This window comes from Mastomys coucha, unplaced genomic scaffold (genome assembly GCF_008632895.1).
Source record: "Mastomys coucha isolate ucsf_1 unplaced genomic scaffold, UCSF_Mcou_1 pScaffold21, whole genome shotgun sequence".
Lineage (NCBI taxonomy): Eukaryota > Metazoa > Chordata > Mammalia > Rodentia > Muridae > Mastomys > Mastomys coucha.
The window spans coordinates 58,780,308-58,796,250 of record NW_022196904.1 but is presented as its reverse complement, the minus strand read 5'-3'; the positions used below and the strand labels follow the sequence as shown (position 1 = coordinate 58,796,250).

The 15,943-nt window shown below is 42.6% G+C and overlaps 1 long non-coding RNA gene across 7 annotated transcripts in view; it reads right to left on the bottom strand.

The window, feature by feature from the left end:
* The window catches only part of LOC116102377, a 62,600-nt gene extending 47,443 nt beyond the window's left edge, over window positions 1–15,157 (bottom strand). For 2 of the 7 annotated variants that reach the window (XR_004123111.1, XR_004123110.1), the window contains exons 1-2: window positions 14,887–15,157; window positions 8,374–8,473 (exon numbers count right to left, since the gene is read on the bottom strand). This is a non-coding gene — a long non-coding RNA (uncharacterized LOC116102377). Of the gene's footprint in view, window positions 1–1,076; window positions 1,230–8,373; window positions 8,474–10,883; window positions 10,985–11,704; window positions 11,757–12,742; window positions 12,872–14,879 lie in introns of those variants that run through there. The other 5 variants (XR_004123115.1, XR_004123114.1, XR_004123112.1 and 2 more) reach the window with 5 other exon arrangements.
* Between the last annotated feature and the right edge of the window lie 786 nt (window positions 15,158–15,943).

Sequence of the window (15,943 nt, the reverse complement as noted above, 5' to 3'; positions counted from 1 at the left end):
TAGTGATGTATTATTTTTAAGTATATAGCTAATATGTTTGGAGTTATTTAAAATTTATATTGAGAAAACTGTATTTTCACTATTGCTGTAGATGAGATTCTACATAAGACTGTTAAATTGATTGTTGTTTTATATCAAACAACCTTTATAATACTTATTTTTATTGTTATAATATTTTATAAATTTAAGGAATACGACAAAGAAGATATTGTAGGTATTGAAGAGGGGGTCTATGGGAGGAGTGGTGCTACAAAAGGGGAACAAGAATGTGATTCAATTCTATTTAATTAAAATATGTTTTTAAATGTTAAAAAAAAAAACTAAATAGAAGATGGGTATGGTGGTACATGACTTTAATTCCAGCACTCAAGAAGCAGAGGCAAGCAGATCTCTGAGTCTAAGGCCAGCCTGGTCTACAGAGCAAGTTCCAGGACAGCCAGGACTTGAAAAACTAAACTAAACTAAACTAAACAGGATAGATATAGATAGATAGATAGATAGATAGATAGATAGATAGATAGATAGATAGATAATAGACAGATAGATACATACACACATACTACACAGATAGATGATAGATGGATGGATAGATGGGTAGATAGACTTGTACTCATAATTACTTAATACTTTTTCTATCTACAATCATCATATACACACAGAGAGACACACACTGTTCACTTTTCCTTTGGTTTTTCATCAGCCTATGTCAGAAAACTGCAAGGGCCTTGGTTTGCAGTTATATAGCAAGTATAGATGACTTCATTGTATTTCATTCATTCCACAATTCAACTTCTTCAAATAAGAATAATACTCCCATTCTAGAGACAGACAGAGAGAGAGAGAGAGAGAGAGAACCTTCATAACCAGGACCATGGACCACAAGGATAGCAGAGCCCTAGCTCCAAACTCACCAAGAGCCACTCAGACACACAATAGTCACCCTGAGAAGCAGTGAGGTCCCCTCACCAATTAAACTCCCAGGAGACTGAGTATATATAAAAGGCTCCTATGCTAGAGAAAAGACCCTTGAACTCTTCAGAAATTTAAGAGCCTTGGGAATAATCCAGAAGAGGGTATCTCATAGAGCCTTTTGAGCTTTCAACTCCAATTTATTGGTATTGGCATTGTGGTGGTCCTGAGAGTGGTTCACATCCAATCTGATTCTATCTTCCTTCTGGGCACACGCCATATGTCAGGTGTAGGCCAATGAAATGTAAGCAATCCATACCCTGTAAAGGCAAAGCATTAAGAGTGAGACTTAATTCAGTTGCCCTATAGCTATCCCACTGCAAAGACAAATGTGACATGGGTCTTCTTCAGTGAAGATCTCAGAATGAGCCCAATGAACAGAGGTCCCTGCTGACCATCAGAGGACATGCAATGTGGGTAAGTGTTACGACTGTGGTGGTATGAAGCAGTTGATATCAGAGGTTTGTTGCCTTAGCATAATCTCAAAGTACCCCGCATGACCAAGAGTCCCTTACTTGAAGTCCTCACAGACAGCCTTCAGAGCTGCATCCTACATTACAGAGCTTAGGGGTTAGTTGTGCTGGGCAGTTGTAAGGATAAGTTGGTGACACAGACCAGATGAAATTCCAAGTTAAGCATGTGAGAAATGAAGAGAAGAGTCAGGCAGGGAGTGGGAGAATGTCTTCATTCAAAGGGTAGAATGATCCCTCAGAATCACTTGGGCACAAAATCCAGTAATTTACCACCTCCGCATTCTCTTGTCTCCCAAGAGGAAAGCAAAACGCTTTCATCCTAGAAAAAAAAAAATATTGACCTTTTCTTTCACACAGACAGACTAGCAGCAATTTAACTATGATTCTTGTGGTCCATCCCCCAGGATCAGCTGTGCAAGGGAGAGTATTGATTTTTATCTTCTTAAAAAAAATAAACTTGCTAAAATAAGCGCAGTGGTGATGGCTTCTGTCTTGTTTGGTTTGGTTTTTAATGTGGAAGTTGGTTGATTTTAAAAAAAATAAATAAATAAACAATGACTTATGAGACGGGACTGATATGAGAAGGACGGAGATGTTCAGGCTTCCAGACAGAACACCTACCACGAATAACATTCCACCACCCCACCCCTGTATCCTGGGACGTGAATGTTCTAAATATAGATGCAGTCCAGTCTCCCTTAATGAACCTGCCTCTCTGGGCCACTCCAGCAAGACATAAGCTTTACTGGGAAGGGAAATGTTTGGAGGCCTAGACCTAGCTGCCCTTGTTCAATGTCCAGGTCCAGCCACGCTGCCACATTTGAGAGCGCTCAGGTGCAAGGCTGGCCAGCAGAGCTGTAGCTGCTCAGGAGGAACTGGAGGCTGAAACTGAAACCTCAGCTTTGCAGAGTTATGAGTGGAGGCTTTGATAGGAGCTCAACCCCCTCCCCCTAATTCCTGCATACTTATGGCTTCCAGTAAAGAAAAACAGATGGACTCCAAAATCCCAGAAGTTTGTTTGTGGCATTACTCTTATCCCTTGCTTGGCTAGATGGTACACTGACTCACCATAGGGGGGAAAAAAGCCACTGGAGCATTGCTAACATTAACTGGAATCCCTAAGACAGGTAAACAGGCCACTTCCCTCTAAGACCTGTTCCCCAGAAAAGGTGTGCAAACTCTGTGCTAAAGCACTGTTGGCTAACACAGCCAGGTCTTGTAGATTGGTTTTACTTCAAACAAAGGCCAAGAGTGTTTATTTGGCCAACCCCAATGTTCCAACCCTATCTTCCATCACAAGTAACTTGAAGTTGAGGTCTGTGAGCCTGTCTCATTTCTTCAGTACGATGGAAATACTATCTGTAACCTAACTTGCTAAGCTGCAGCAGAATTCCTTTTGTTCGGAAGCACTCAAAACCTTTCTGCTACACAGGTAGAGAAGTTGGTGACAAAGGGTCAGAGGCCATCACTAACAGCAAAGTGGGATTTCATTGTCCCATGGTCTTTTCTATGTAAATACAATGTTTTGTCCTAAAATGCTGCCTTCTTTCGGTTTTGAGACCCTAACTTGAGACTGGCCAATTCTTCATCCAAAGCAGCTGATTAAGTCTACATCTCTATCACATCCTTTACCACACTACCACACTTCCAGGCCACTATACACCTGCTCTACTAAGTCCAGGGCCAGGTACTGGCACTGGTTACTAGCCAGAACAGGGGTCACTACATCTCAGTTCCCACACATTCCCTCCAATCACACACCCCCTCTTGAAGCACCTGAGCCCTGTCATCCCCGCCCTGTTTTCCATACAGAAGCTGTCCCTGTAGAATGAGCCTCAGTTAGCTTGTCCCTGGGGCAGTCTCCTCCGCGGTTCTTGCTGGCAGCATCCTATCATTCCCAAGTGTGAGTAACCATAAGACTGCCTTTCATCTATCTGGTTTCAGTGTGTTATATACTGCCATCAAAGAACCCTTTTTACCTCATATAAAACACTCCAAAGAACTGAGAAGAGCCTTCTCATGACCGTCCTTCCTTGGGTCAGACAGGCCAAACATACAGTCTGGTGCAGCCCCTATTTGGATAGCCCTTAGCAAGTATTTAAATGCTTGCTGATACAACTAAGTTAATATTAGTCATCATCTAGGGACTGCAGCCACCAGAAATATGGTAGGATTTGTAGGAGCTACAACCACTAGGAACACTAAAGCCAGCCTAGGGACATCAAGAGACTGAGTTTGTTATCAGCGTCCATGGGATGTGTATTTCCATTCACCTCCTTGACTCAGCAGATAGTAGAGTTACCCCGTGCAGCAGATACCTCCTAATCGAAGGTCGAACTATGAAATGCAAAATCCCCAAGAAACAAATATAGAAAAACTATTTATTCAACATTTAGTGGTCATCTAGTATGTTCTAAGCACCTGGTCTCAGAAGTTAGAGTAACACAATTACCATACTTTCACGTCTAAGAAGCAAACAGCCACCAGCTGTGTGCAAACATTAGCTGGTACCACCTTAGGAAGCTACTCGGTGATTTAATTCAATTAGTATTGAAATGCATAGCTAATCTCCTACATGGAACATGTTCAGACCTACCTGGGAGAAGTGGTTGTTCCCCCTTCTCCCATTTCCACAGCACCCATCACCTTATACACTATCCATCTGCTGACCCTGACCTTCCTAAGGTCAAGGACAGTCACTAACTCATCTTCACATCCCTGATGCTTCCTGAGCTCGGGACTTAACAAGAGCTCAGCAAGAATAGGTTAGATGAATGGAAAATAACTAAATCCATTTCCTTCTGGGTACCTCTTGTTTTGTGGATACTGAGAGATGCGATGCAGATGGAAAATGGATTTGAGTAGGCATGAGAATTTTCCAGAAGACCTCTTAAGTGCCCAGTGCTGGGATAAGTCCTTAATTTGACTGTGGGTTTAGGAGTAAAAAAATTTTTTCACAAATTTTTCACAAATTCCTTGGTGGTTATGCTGCAATTACAGGGACCATACTGTGAGTTGCTAGTCTGAAGGATGGTGTGTCCCACTAACGTCAGGCAGCTAATGGTGAACACTGGCTTACAAAGAGACAGCACTGGGAGATCATGAATGGCGAAGCTTATGGCACACATCCTACACCCATACAGTGGAGATGAAACCTAAAGACTAAGTCAGGGCTGACTTCATGAACATTATTCAAACCATACAAAGTACCCTGGTTTATCAGAGGTCAGCCCACCAGTTAGCTGGACATGGCAGAAGAGAAATGCTTGCATGTGCCATATGCAAGCAAATGTCCAATCCTTATTCACAACACACCCAAACTATATACAAGCAGATTTCCAACAACAATAACCTGAACAAAGTGAACTATGTATTCAAATAGGAATATCATACCGCGTTTAAGGAAAGAAGAACTATAGCCATGAAGAACTTACTGCGTATGACTGCATGCATGAACCTCAGAGAAGTGAGAGAAAATGCATTCTGTTCTGGAAACTATCTGAAATATGCTTTTATGAAATTAGTCTGATTTGGATCCATTATGGTTCCTTTGGGGAAACAGGGAAGGAAAAGAATTGAAAGGAAAGTTGAGGGATGAGTGTGGGTGCTATGGTACCCCACTCCTTAGTAGAAATGGCGATTACAATGCACACATGCACACTAAGGCATTTTGTATTTCCTTCCTGTTTACTAGACTTCCAGACATGGGTCTTTTTAAAAGAAAAGAGGGACAGGGACATTAGCTGGAAAAAAACAATAAAGAAGTGGATCCAAATCCTACATCAGTGCCTGTATGGAGGCTGACAAGGGTCATCTTGGAGCAGCAAGGAGGTGGGCATGAATTCTTCCAAAAAGCCCAATGTTCAGGAACCACTAAAGATGGCTTCCTCTAAACCAGCTTCCCAGGCTCAGCCTGTGACTCCTCCATACCACTAGAAATGGGTTACATATAAATGAATTCTTTACAAGAAACTTGCAGAACTAGAGTATGCATGCGATAGATTTAAAAAACAAAAGACAAGGTCTTCTGCTTCCCGGACCGTGTCTTGAGTATCCCTGCTGGCCCTGATCTTCCTATGCAGCCGAGGATGGTCTTGAACTTCTGATTCTTCTGTCTCCTCCTGAGGGCTAAGAGTAGAGACAAAACTACCACACCTGACTTTATGCAGTGTTAGGGATGGTATCCAGGGCTTTATGGGTGCTCAGTAAGCACTCTACAACTGAGCTACCTCTCTACCTCCATCTGATTGATATCAAAATCCAGAAGATTTTACAGCAAAATTTCTGAGAGCCTTTCCCATTGACCTGCTCAGCATTTTTTACACTGTGAAGCTGGTTAGGTGGACTAGGGATGGAAGTGTTTAGGGGTTCAATATCCACTCATTGGGTCCCGAGACCTGACACCAATCAGAAGCACTGGGTTTTGCTTGGATATCACCTCAGAGAATATATTCTTTTTTTCTAAACTACACTGTCTTTAAACTGGCTTCACAAGCTACAGAGAAATCTGAGCGATCTTGAAGCTCTGATATTGAATCCTGTCCTGGAAGATGAAACTATCTTTGCCCCAAATGGTTTGAAAACACAGCATCCCATGAGCTCGGAAGGCCAGTGACTACATCTGGCTGGCCTAGAAACAAACCTCCTAACTGATCTACAAACAGTAAATGGTCTAGACAACACCACTCGGACTCTTCCCTTTTCTTACACTCCATAAACCTGTGTGTAAGTGCAGGTGAAGGCAGTCGTAAATATCAAAACCACCAGAGCGGAATAGCCTTTGATTCTTTGTTTATCACGGGCTAATTAAAACACAAGCTGAACATAACTCAGTTCTTTAATGGAGTTGACCAGATGTGTTGTAACTAGACTTTGCTCTGTATGAAGTCTGTGTATAATAACTATAATTTTTTATTTAGTACAGCAGCCTGCTATAGTTGAAGGTGTGCCTGTTTTTTGATTACAAGGTCCACAGTTTAAGGAGCAGGGAAGAGGATGGTTAACTACTGAGAACATGTTCTCTGGGCATTGAAACCATGATTAATCTAAGCCCTGTCCAGGAGAGAATTCTTGGATGCCCTGCATACTATAGTTATGCGCCTTGCCAGAGACACATTTTCACTGGAAGTATAATTACTGACTTTTAAAAGTCACCTTTCATCCCAAGGAGCCCCAGCTCTCTCAAAAGCGATAGAAAGCCATTACAAATTACAGTTAGAGTAATAGCTTCCACCATTCAGCCATCACTTAAGAAGCACTTCAGCTGCTGAGAGCAGGAAAGGTCAGGCTTGCTGGGCCTTCCCTCCTTAGCCAGGAAGCCATGTGGATCTCTCCCCAGTGTGGTGGCCATTGGGGATGGCCAGGCAGTGCTGAGCATCCGTAGCTGGCTACACATTCCTATATACAGTGTCTCAAACTCTTGTGTACTATCATAGTTTTAGGATGACATGTACAGGCTCAGGTTTTCAATGTTTGATTGATAGCTAGGGTGCAGTATTGGGAGACACTGGGAACATTAGGAAATGGGTACCAGCTGATGGAAGTAGGTCACTGCAGCAGCTCCTGGAGTGTATATTATCCCTGACCCTTTTCACTCTTTCCTTCTTATCCATCAAAAAGTGGAAACTTCCCCCTTATGTTTCCTCCTCCACAGTTTTTGCCCAAGTGTATGAAGTTAAGTAACCATGGAACAAACCTTCTGAAGTCATAAACTAAAACGAATCTTTCTTCCAGGAAATTGTTTCCACCAGTTGTTTTGTCTCAGGGATGAGAAATGCAACTGGTAAACGCACCCAAGACTTGCAATTCTGTGATACTATTAATAAGCCACGAAGGGCATGATTTCAACCACCCGTTATGGGTTGATGGACTTTGCTTGCCAAACTCTGAGTCAGGGCCTGTCTAAGACTCTTGTGAACCCAGGATTCATGCATGCTTTAGTGGATGCCCTTCAGGCTCTTCAAAGTCAGAGTTCTCCAAAATGGAACTCATCACTGTCTTAGTTAAGGTTTCTATTTTTATGACAAAACACAATGGCCAGGACCAATATGGAGTGGAAGGGGTTTATTTCAGCTTACAACCCTCACGTTACTTCTTCTTAGGTAACTACTCTTAACTTCCACAATTCAGTTTGCTTAATCTCAAAGTGGATTCATCCTTTATTCCTTTCTTCTGCCTCATATTCACATCTACCTAAAACCTGCCAATTTTACCTAATACCTCCTAACCACACTTTTATCTATCTCCTATATAATTCAGATTAAAATATTATTTTATCCCTTAAAGACCAGAGTTCTCAACCAGCAGCAACTCTCCTCACCATCTACTCCCCAGGGGAAGTTTGGCAATGTCTGAAGGTAATTTTTTAATTCCCTATCTTGGCACTCATGGTGGTGCTATTGCCAACCAGTGACTAGAGAGGCTAGGGATGCTGTTAAATATCCTGTAATATGTCAACCCCACCACTGGGAACCCTCTGCCATAGTGCCAGGGAAAGCATCTAATGGATGTCTCCTACTAAGAACCTTCCAAATGTCATCGATCTTAAAGCCCCATGTCTTTAGCAGACCCAAAGAGAATTTCTTTCATCTGCTTTCTCTGTAGGCTCCATACAGGAAGAACGCACCCCAAGACACCTGCACTTTCTAAGCTTCCAGGGCCCTGGCTTGACATTCTCTCCCCAGGCTAACTAAGGAATTCATCCTTGTTAGTTCATTAGTGAATGGTAACCCTCCAGACTGAAGTCTAGACCCATCCCCACTCCAGCCTGGACCCACCCCCACTCACGACATCCTGCAGCACATACAACGTACAATCCCTTGCCTCTCAGTGCTACCACTGAAGCTATGTATACAATATGTTCAGAGACCCTTGTTCATCTATACATCCACTGCAGCTTTGTGCTGTGTCTGCCTTGTAGTAAGGGACTCACGGATGGTCGGTGAAGTCGGGAATCCACAACTTTCCTCCCCTTGAGAGGTTGGAGTCCTCAGCATTTCATCTTCAGGAACAAAACATCTGACATAAGCAACCTGAAGGAGGAAGGGTTTACTTTTTACATATATCTTCAAAAGGTGGAGTCCAAGGCTGACTGGTCCCTGCACTTGACAGTGGGAACACAGGGTTGCTCTTCACTTATCTGTGAACTAGAAGCTCGGAAAATGGGAAAGAAGGGAGGGGAAAACGCACACTTACAGACATTCACATACACATAACACACAAACACAAATAGACACTCATACACACAAATACAAACACACACACAAACATAGACTAAATTAAGGTTTCCACTTCCCAAATTACTCTGGCTTATGTCAAGTTGAAAAAAAATAAAAATAAAACATGACAAACTTCTTCTCAGGAACCTACTCTTAGCTCCCACAGTCCAGTTTGCTAAATATCAAGATGGCTTCTCCCTTGATTCTTTTCTCCCCACTCATATTCACATATATCCACATCACCTACTTATGCACACACACACACACACACACACACACACACACACTCACACTCACACACACACACACACTCATACATACAGATAGACATATACATACACACTCACACATACAAATACACAGACACACACACATACATACACACACACTCACACACATACAGATATACAAATAGACACACACACATACAGATACACAAACATACACACACACATACAGATACACAAACATAGACACACACACATACAGATATACAAACATAGACACACACACATACAGATACACAAACATAGACACACACACATACAGATACACAAACATAGACACACACACATACAGATACACAAACATAGACACACACATCCAGAGGTGGGCTTTGGAAATCTTCTAGGTGCTTTTCTTTAACTAATTAAATTTAATTTTTGTTTGTTTGGTTTTGGTTGTTGATAATTTATAATTTTGCTTATTTTCTTCCCCCACCCCCATTTATTTTCTTCACTCATCCCTGTTAGCCCTTCCTACCAGTCCCACGCACAGGCTAAGAACACATGGCATTGTTTTATGACAAATTCAGTTTAACCAAGGTCATCACTGTGATCACTGAATTGGAAGTTTTCCTTGGAGCCTGGCAGGTTCACCATTAGGTTCACAACTGAAGAAAATTGACTCTACCTCTCCCTGAATCTATCAGTAGCAAAGCATTGAACAGAGAGGGTCGGGCCCCCCAAGGCCTCCTCCCAGCACTGCTCAATATCAGCACTTGTGCAGATCCACTACAGGCGCCTCACACAGCTCCTGTGACTTCAGCATTGTAGTGGCTGTATCTTTCATAGAAGATTACATCTTGCCCCCCTTTTCCAATCTTCCACCTCTTGCCTCCTTTCTGCACCTCACCCTCAATGTTCTCTGAGCCTTGGAGTATTTGATACAAATATTTTACTTAAGGCAAAGGGGCCCCTCATCTGTCACTCTCTGGGTACCTTGTGCAGCCTCACCACACTGCACTGAAAAAAGAGGCTTCTCTGATTAAGGTTGAAGATAGAATTTGACAATTCATAGAAACACAAAAATTTAGAATACAATGTGATGCTATGTTACTTTAGCAAAATAACAGTATTTAGTTCCCCACTAGGATCTATGACTTCCCCAATTATGTGTGACCAGGTTTACAATACCACTCAAGGACTGCTTTCTGTGAACTAAGCCCCAAATCCAATCAAAGAATGGTTGGTTACACTATGTATTACTCAATCTTAATCAAGGTGACAATCAAAATTTACCTTGGTAACTTTGAGGAAAACAAAACTTTACATCTTAAATGAGCTATAATTTGCATAGTTTGATTTATTTATTAAATCAATATCTCAGGCATTTGCAAAGGGACAACTTTATACAACTTCCCTATACAAATTCACACATTCATAGATATTTGTAACTAGTTCACATTCATCATTGTAGACATTCACAAACACGAGCACACATGAGCATAGGCACATGCATATACATAGACAAATACAGAAACATATATGTATGCTCAAGATAGAGCCAAACAGAACCAACCTTGATTTGAACACATTTAGCAAGAAGGGTCTTGTCTCCTATGAAACAAAGGGCTTCATGTTTCGCAAACTCCTTAAGGAAAAAAATTTAATACTGAGTCCTAAAGTTCCTGCCTGAAGCTCCCGTCCCCCTGTTAGTTCCAGTACTTGGGTATCACACAGCACAAGACAACCCTTTCTATCTGATAAGCAGCATGCCTCCTTCTATCTTCACTCACCTTCCTCCTTTAGTGTTTCTTTCATTTCTTTCCTCATCTGAACATAGCTCTATCGCATCAAGATCTATCTCAAGATATCTTTGGAAGAGTAGTTCGTGTCCATAACTGACCCACTGACAATTCTTTCTTTGGAGAATAGATTTATGATACTTTTGTCCTGATACTGTACATCTCCAGTAATATCTCCTTCAAGGCACAAATACTCACCACCAAGAATCTTTATATTGTGGTATCGTTTTCAAAGGCAGTAAGTTAGAATGCCCTTAAACATCAATCTTTGAAAGGCAGCTTCACAAGCAATGGTCCACCTACAGAACAGAAGCCACTTTTATAAAGAACGAGGTGACCTTTGGCATACTAAAGAGACATCTTGCAAGGCGTTGCATTATATGCAAAGTGAAAAGAAGAATCTACCTTGTTACCTCCTAGGCAGGAAGAGAAATAGAAAGGAGGAAATCAGAGGGTGACCATACTACAGAAGAAAATTTCTGTTCATTTAGTCTTCAGCATCATTTATGGCAAAATAAGTATAGGAAAGACAGTGTGTAGTAACTTAGGTACCAGCCTGACAAGGAGAGAGTAAGCAGCATATTGGAGAATAGGCACCACTCTGTTTTCATTAGTTAAACATAATCTACTTAGCTAAATAAGCTCACTGAATACACAGACAAGCTCACTAAAAAGATCTAGTAGGAATGGATAAAGAAGTGAGTCTTCAAGCAATACATAGTACTTCTATATAGATATATCTTCTTGCATTGAAATTATGATTCTTCCCAAGAATTGGCTTCTGAAAGATGACAAAAAGTTGTGATTAACTTAGCGCTGTGTTCTGTAAACCAAAATTTAAAGTCAGCATCTTTCCTAGATGATTAAAGAAGAAAAACTAATATTCACTAATATTTTAGTAGAGTTTATGAATAAGGGAATACCCTATATGTTGTTATCATTATTTACGGCTACATGATTTTGACTAAAAGCTAAGTCTCCAGATGCTAGCAAACACAGAACTGAAAATGAGCCCTTACTTTAATTCCTCTCTTTGTAGCAACAGCTGTGAGGACAGAAAGGACCACTTCCCTGCCAAGAAAAGGATAACTCATTAGGTGTTTCGAAATCTGGGCCACTACAGATTCTTGAGCACAAAAGAAAACATTATACTATCTAGGTGTGTACTCTAGATCTCTAATCCCAACAGGAGGATCACACATTTTAGACCAGCCTGAGCTTCATGATGAGACCCTGAGGTAGACAGACAGGAAGGAAGAAGGGAGGGAGGGATAAGGGATGGAGGGATAAGGGAGGGAGGAGAGAAGAGAAAGAAGAAAAGAAAATGGAAAGTGAAGGTTGTAGTCAACAAGAACATTTACAAGTATTTACCAGCACTCACTGACAGGCTTCAAAGGCGCTCTGAGCTTAAGAAAGTTGAACTATATTGAGCTTACTAAATCTTAGTCTTGAAACAATCCATTCAAGCAGCTGTGAAACACAGAAGGACAAACCAATGCGGGAGTGAAAGGGGCTGCAGACAATGCACGTGACTAGGTGCTAGCCTAGTGATGACTCTACTCTGTCTTGCTCAGGAATTACGTGAGGGGAATGCTATTCTTTCTTACTTTGTGTTACACTCGCCATCACTGCCATTGATTAAAGCTCTACCTCAACTCCCTATACTTTAAAGGCCTGTTTTTGTGTTCTATATAATCAGTTTTCATATGCAAGTTACTTTGGGACCGTAAAATGAGGGAAATCTTTCCATACTTAAATGACCCTAGATATGACCACTTAGTAGAACGACATGAAAAGCTGACTAACCAGAACTGTTCTCTTGCCTTGCAAGATCAGCCCTAGCTCGGTGCCCAAAGAAGAGAGGTGAGCTATCTGGGGGTCCCATCCTTTCACCCACCCTTAAGTAGAATCACAGTGGAAGATCTCTCTTCACTAAGAGTAAGATTCTAACTCGTGCTACTCTGTACCACTCTTCAGTTATGCTAGTCTGCTGGTACAAATGCGCATGCGTACAAACCGCACTATGTACGTACGTATATACATATACGTCTACCCACATGAAAAGGACCACACAGAAGTTTCCTTTGTGTTGTACAACTGATGCCGATATGATAAATCCATAGGGATCATCAGATCATCAGTGGAGCTCCCTTTCTTTCTCCAGGTCTGGGTTCTTTCTCTGAGCCACGCCCCTTCCGGTTTGGACCTCAAAGCCCTGAGAAAATCTTATACATAAAGCGAATGGAATGCCCACTGGATCCAGTATTCCTGAATTCCACAGTCCTTGAATCTAGAATGTGTAGAAACACCTGAGCTGATCACATGTTAGTTTTTTAAACAAAAAGAGACAGAAGAAACCAATCTATTTATAACTATTCACATACTAAGATTCTGCTATATAATTTTATGTTTTTAAAGTTAAAATACGATTTCATTTGGCAGACAATATGCAGTTCCAAAACATGAGTGTCGATGAAACTGACCTTTATTTTACTTTCTTCCCTTTAGACACAAGCCACTTACTGGGCCAATTTTGTAGACTCTTAGCTTTATCTGTTTCTTCAAAAACACCCTTTGTGGAGGGAGGGGAAACACGGCATGGTTCCACCCTTTCTCAAACTTTCCCCTTGTCAGAGAGAACCTAACCACACCATATTACATGCATGTGAACCGACCCTCCACAGCCTCTGGTCTCCACCAGTAGTCAGAGCAAGCTCAGATGCTTATTTTTAACATCCCCCATACCCAGCACTCAGATGTTCTCAAGACCACCGATAAACAAGCCAATGAGTGAGTGATGAACTTCCCAGAAATCCCAGCACAGCCGTGGGATTCACGGGGGATATGTCCGCCTTTATCACTGATTGCAGCAGGCACTAGTTTGCCAGCAAGAGTACAATGAGAATAAAACATTGACCTTGAGACTTCTATTTTGATTCATATGTTAATGTGGGAGAGCTAGGATTGAACATTCACATATTCTATCTACAGAAAGTCTCATGGTTTTGTGTGTGTGTGTGAGAGAGAGGGGGGGGAGGGAGGGAGAGAGAGGGGGGGAGAGAGAAGCTTTGATTTTAAGCTTCAGCTTAAAGTTTAGCTGGAACCCAACCCACCTCCAGGTGCTTTCCCTGGTGTGGATTTAAAGGCTGGATTTTTCTAAAGCATAATTAACACCTCTCTAATATTTCTTCTGAGTCTGCTCAGGTCATCTGAAGAAGCCAGCTACTGGAAAGAAATTATTTAACCCATAGGTTTTGAGATCCAGCCAATGGGAGCATCCTGTGCTGCTCAGCTGAGAAACTCCTGCCAGCAGTCTGAGGGTTAAGCCTACTCCTGTCATGTTTGCCCTGAACTTGCCCAGTTAAATTGCAACAGCATGGGTCTCCATAATTATCTAATTGTTAGTGTTGTGCCTTTACGTAATTTATGATGTAGCGTTAAAGTCTGACCCTGAGTTTGAAATGGAGTGCAGTACTACTGACATCCGAGCTCAAATTAGTAGGTAAGCACCCAATTAACGGTTATGCTTCTGAGCTTTCATTTCCATCTGACCACACTGCTACGCTAATCAGTTTTCTAAGCCTTTCACCTTCGCCATAACTAACAAGCATTTCTCTCCTTTTTATGTCTGTGGGTGCCCCACATCCTCATAAAAAATAATCTCCAGGATGCTGTCTTTATGATTACTGCTGAAAGTGGCTTTCCACAAGTCAGCTGGTGACCTCAGAGGCCCTCTGTGGGAGAAGCCAGAGGCCACCTAGATGGGTCCCCCACATCCGTGACACTTTCATCCTGCTGTGGCTTTTCCCAGCTGCTGCAGTCGCTCAGCCTGAAGGATGGACTGCTTTGAATATTCAGATCATGGAGACAGCGTATACTCTCACTCAGGGGACCTTGCCAAAGGCCTGCCACCTACCTGACAACTGAGGAAGGAAGGAGGAAATCAACTCAGAGATACAGAGCAATGAAGCATTGTCCCTTCTCCAAATTCATAAAGCCTTCATTTTTCTCCATGACCACTGTCCCTTTCTTCTGTGCCAGATATATCTGCCCCTCCAAAATGATAACAACTGAGCAGAAATATTAGAGCACCTTGGGAGAGTCAAGGTACCACTAAGATCTCCCTATCTGTACTGAAGGAGACTTGGCCGTATGTGAATGTTCACTTGAGCAGGGGAATGACTTGGTAATTACCACATACGTGTTCAGCTGTGCTTCATGGCTCCTGGATCTTCACTCATTCTTCCTTCTAGAACCTAGACCACTTCCAATTAGTTAACAGAACCGCCCCACACACACACACACACACCCTGTTGGGCTGTGAAAAGCAGTCCGTGTTTTGGTTGAGCGAGTCTTAACTTCCGGAGACTCAGTGGAAGATTCCACAAGGGACGCAACAGTGGAGACACGTTCCCAAGCATAAATGGCTGGTACCATGAGCCCTTACTCCATTATGCTCTGGCTCCACAATGCCCCAGCTCCCAGCATTCTGGCTGGATTCCACCCCTACAGTCATCTGACCACAGCCAGGTATGCCCCGCCCCACAGACAGGTACCCCACCCACCATATAAAGGGCAGTTTGCCCCCTCCCTTCTCTTCTCTCTCTTTTCCCTCTTAGCCTCTTACTCTTCCTATCTTCACTTTCTCCTCTTCCCTTCCCCTTTTCTCCATGTGGCCATGGCTGGCCTCTACTTCTCTACCCTTTTTCTCTCTCTTTCTACAATAAAACACCTTAAGACCATGAATTGTCTCTTTTTAACTAGACTTGTCGTGTTGGCCCTGTTTGCAACTTCGAGACCAGACTCAGAAAAGCTGCCGCTTTTCTTCCCCACCCCCAACTCTCCCTTTGGCTCCAGGGGTGGACTGAGTTGCTCTGGGGCTCCCAATTTGTTCTCCGCTCCTCCAAGGTGTCCATCATGGCCTGTGATGCCCAAGGGCTAGAACCTGCCTTTTTTGGCCTCCATAAGGCCCAGGGACCCCCTATAGCTGTCCCCCTCTGCTCTCCACGGACTGGGATCCAGATGCCCAGCGCTGCCCTGGTGGCCGCCCGGTTCTCTACCTACCATGCGGGTGCCCAGTGCTGGGCACGCAGTGGCCCAAAGCTGAGAGAGGTCATTAAAATCCCCTGCCCAGCAAGAAAACTAAAAACTAAATTTAGAACTTGCACCTTCCCGACTGTATTCCCTGGTAGATGCTTGGATTTCCCTTCCACTCCAGGTTCATCATCACGTGTACCTGACCAGCTACTTCTCTGTGG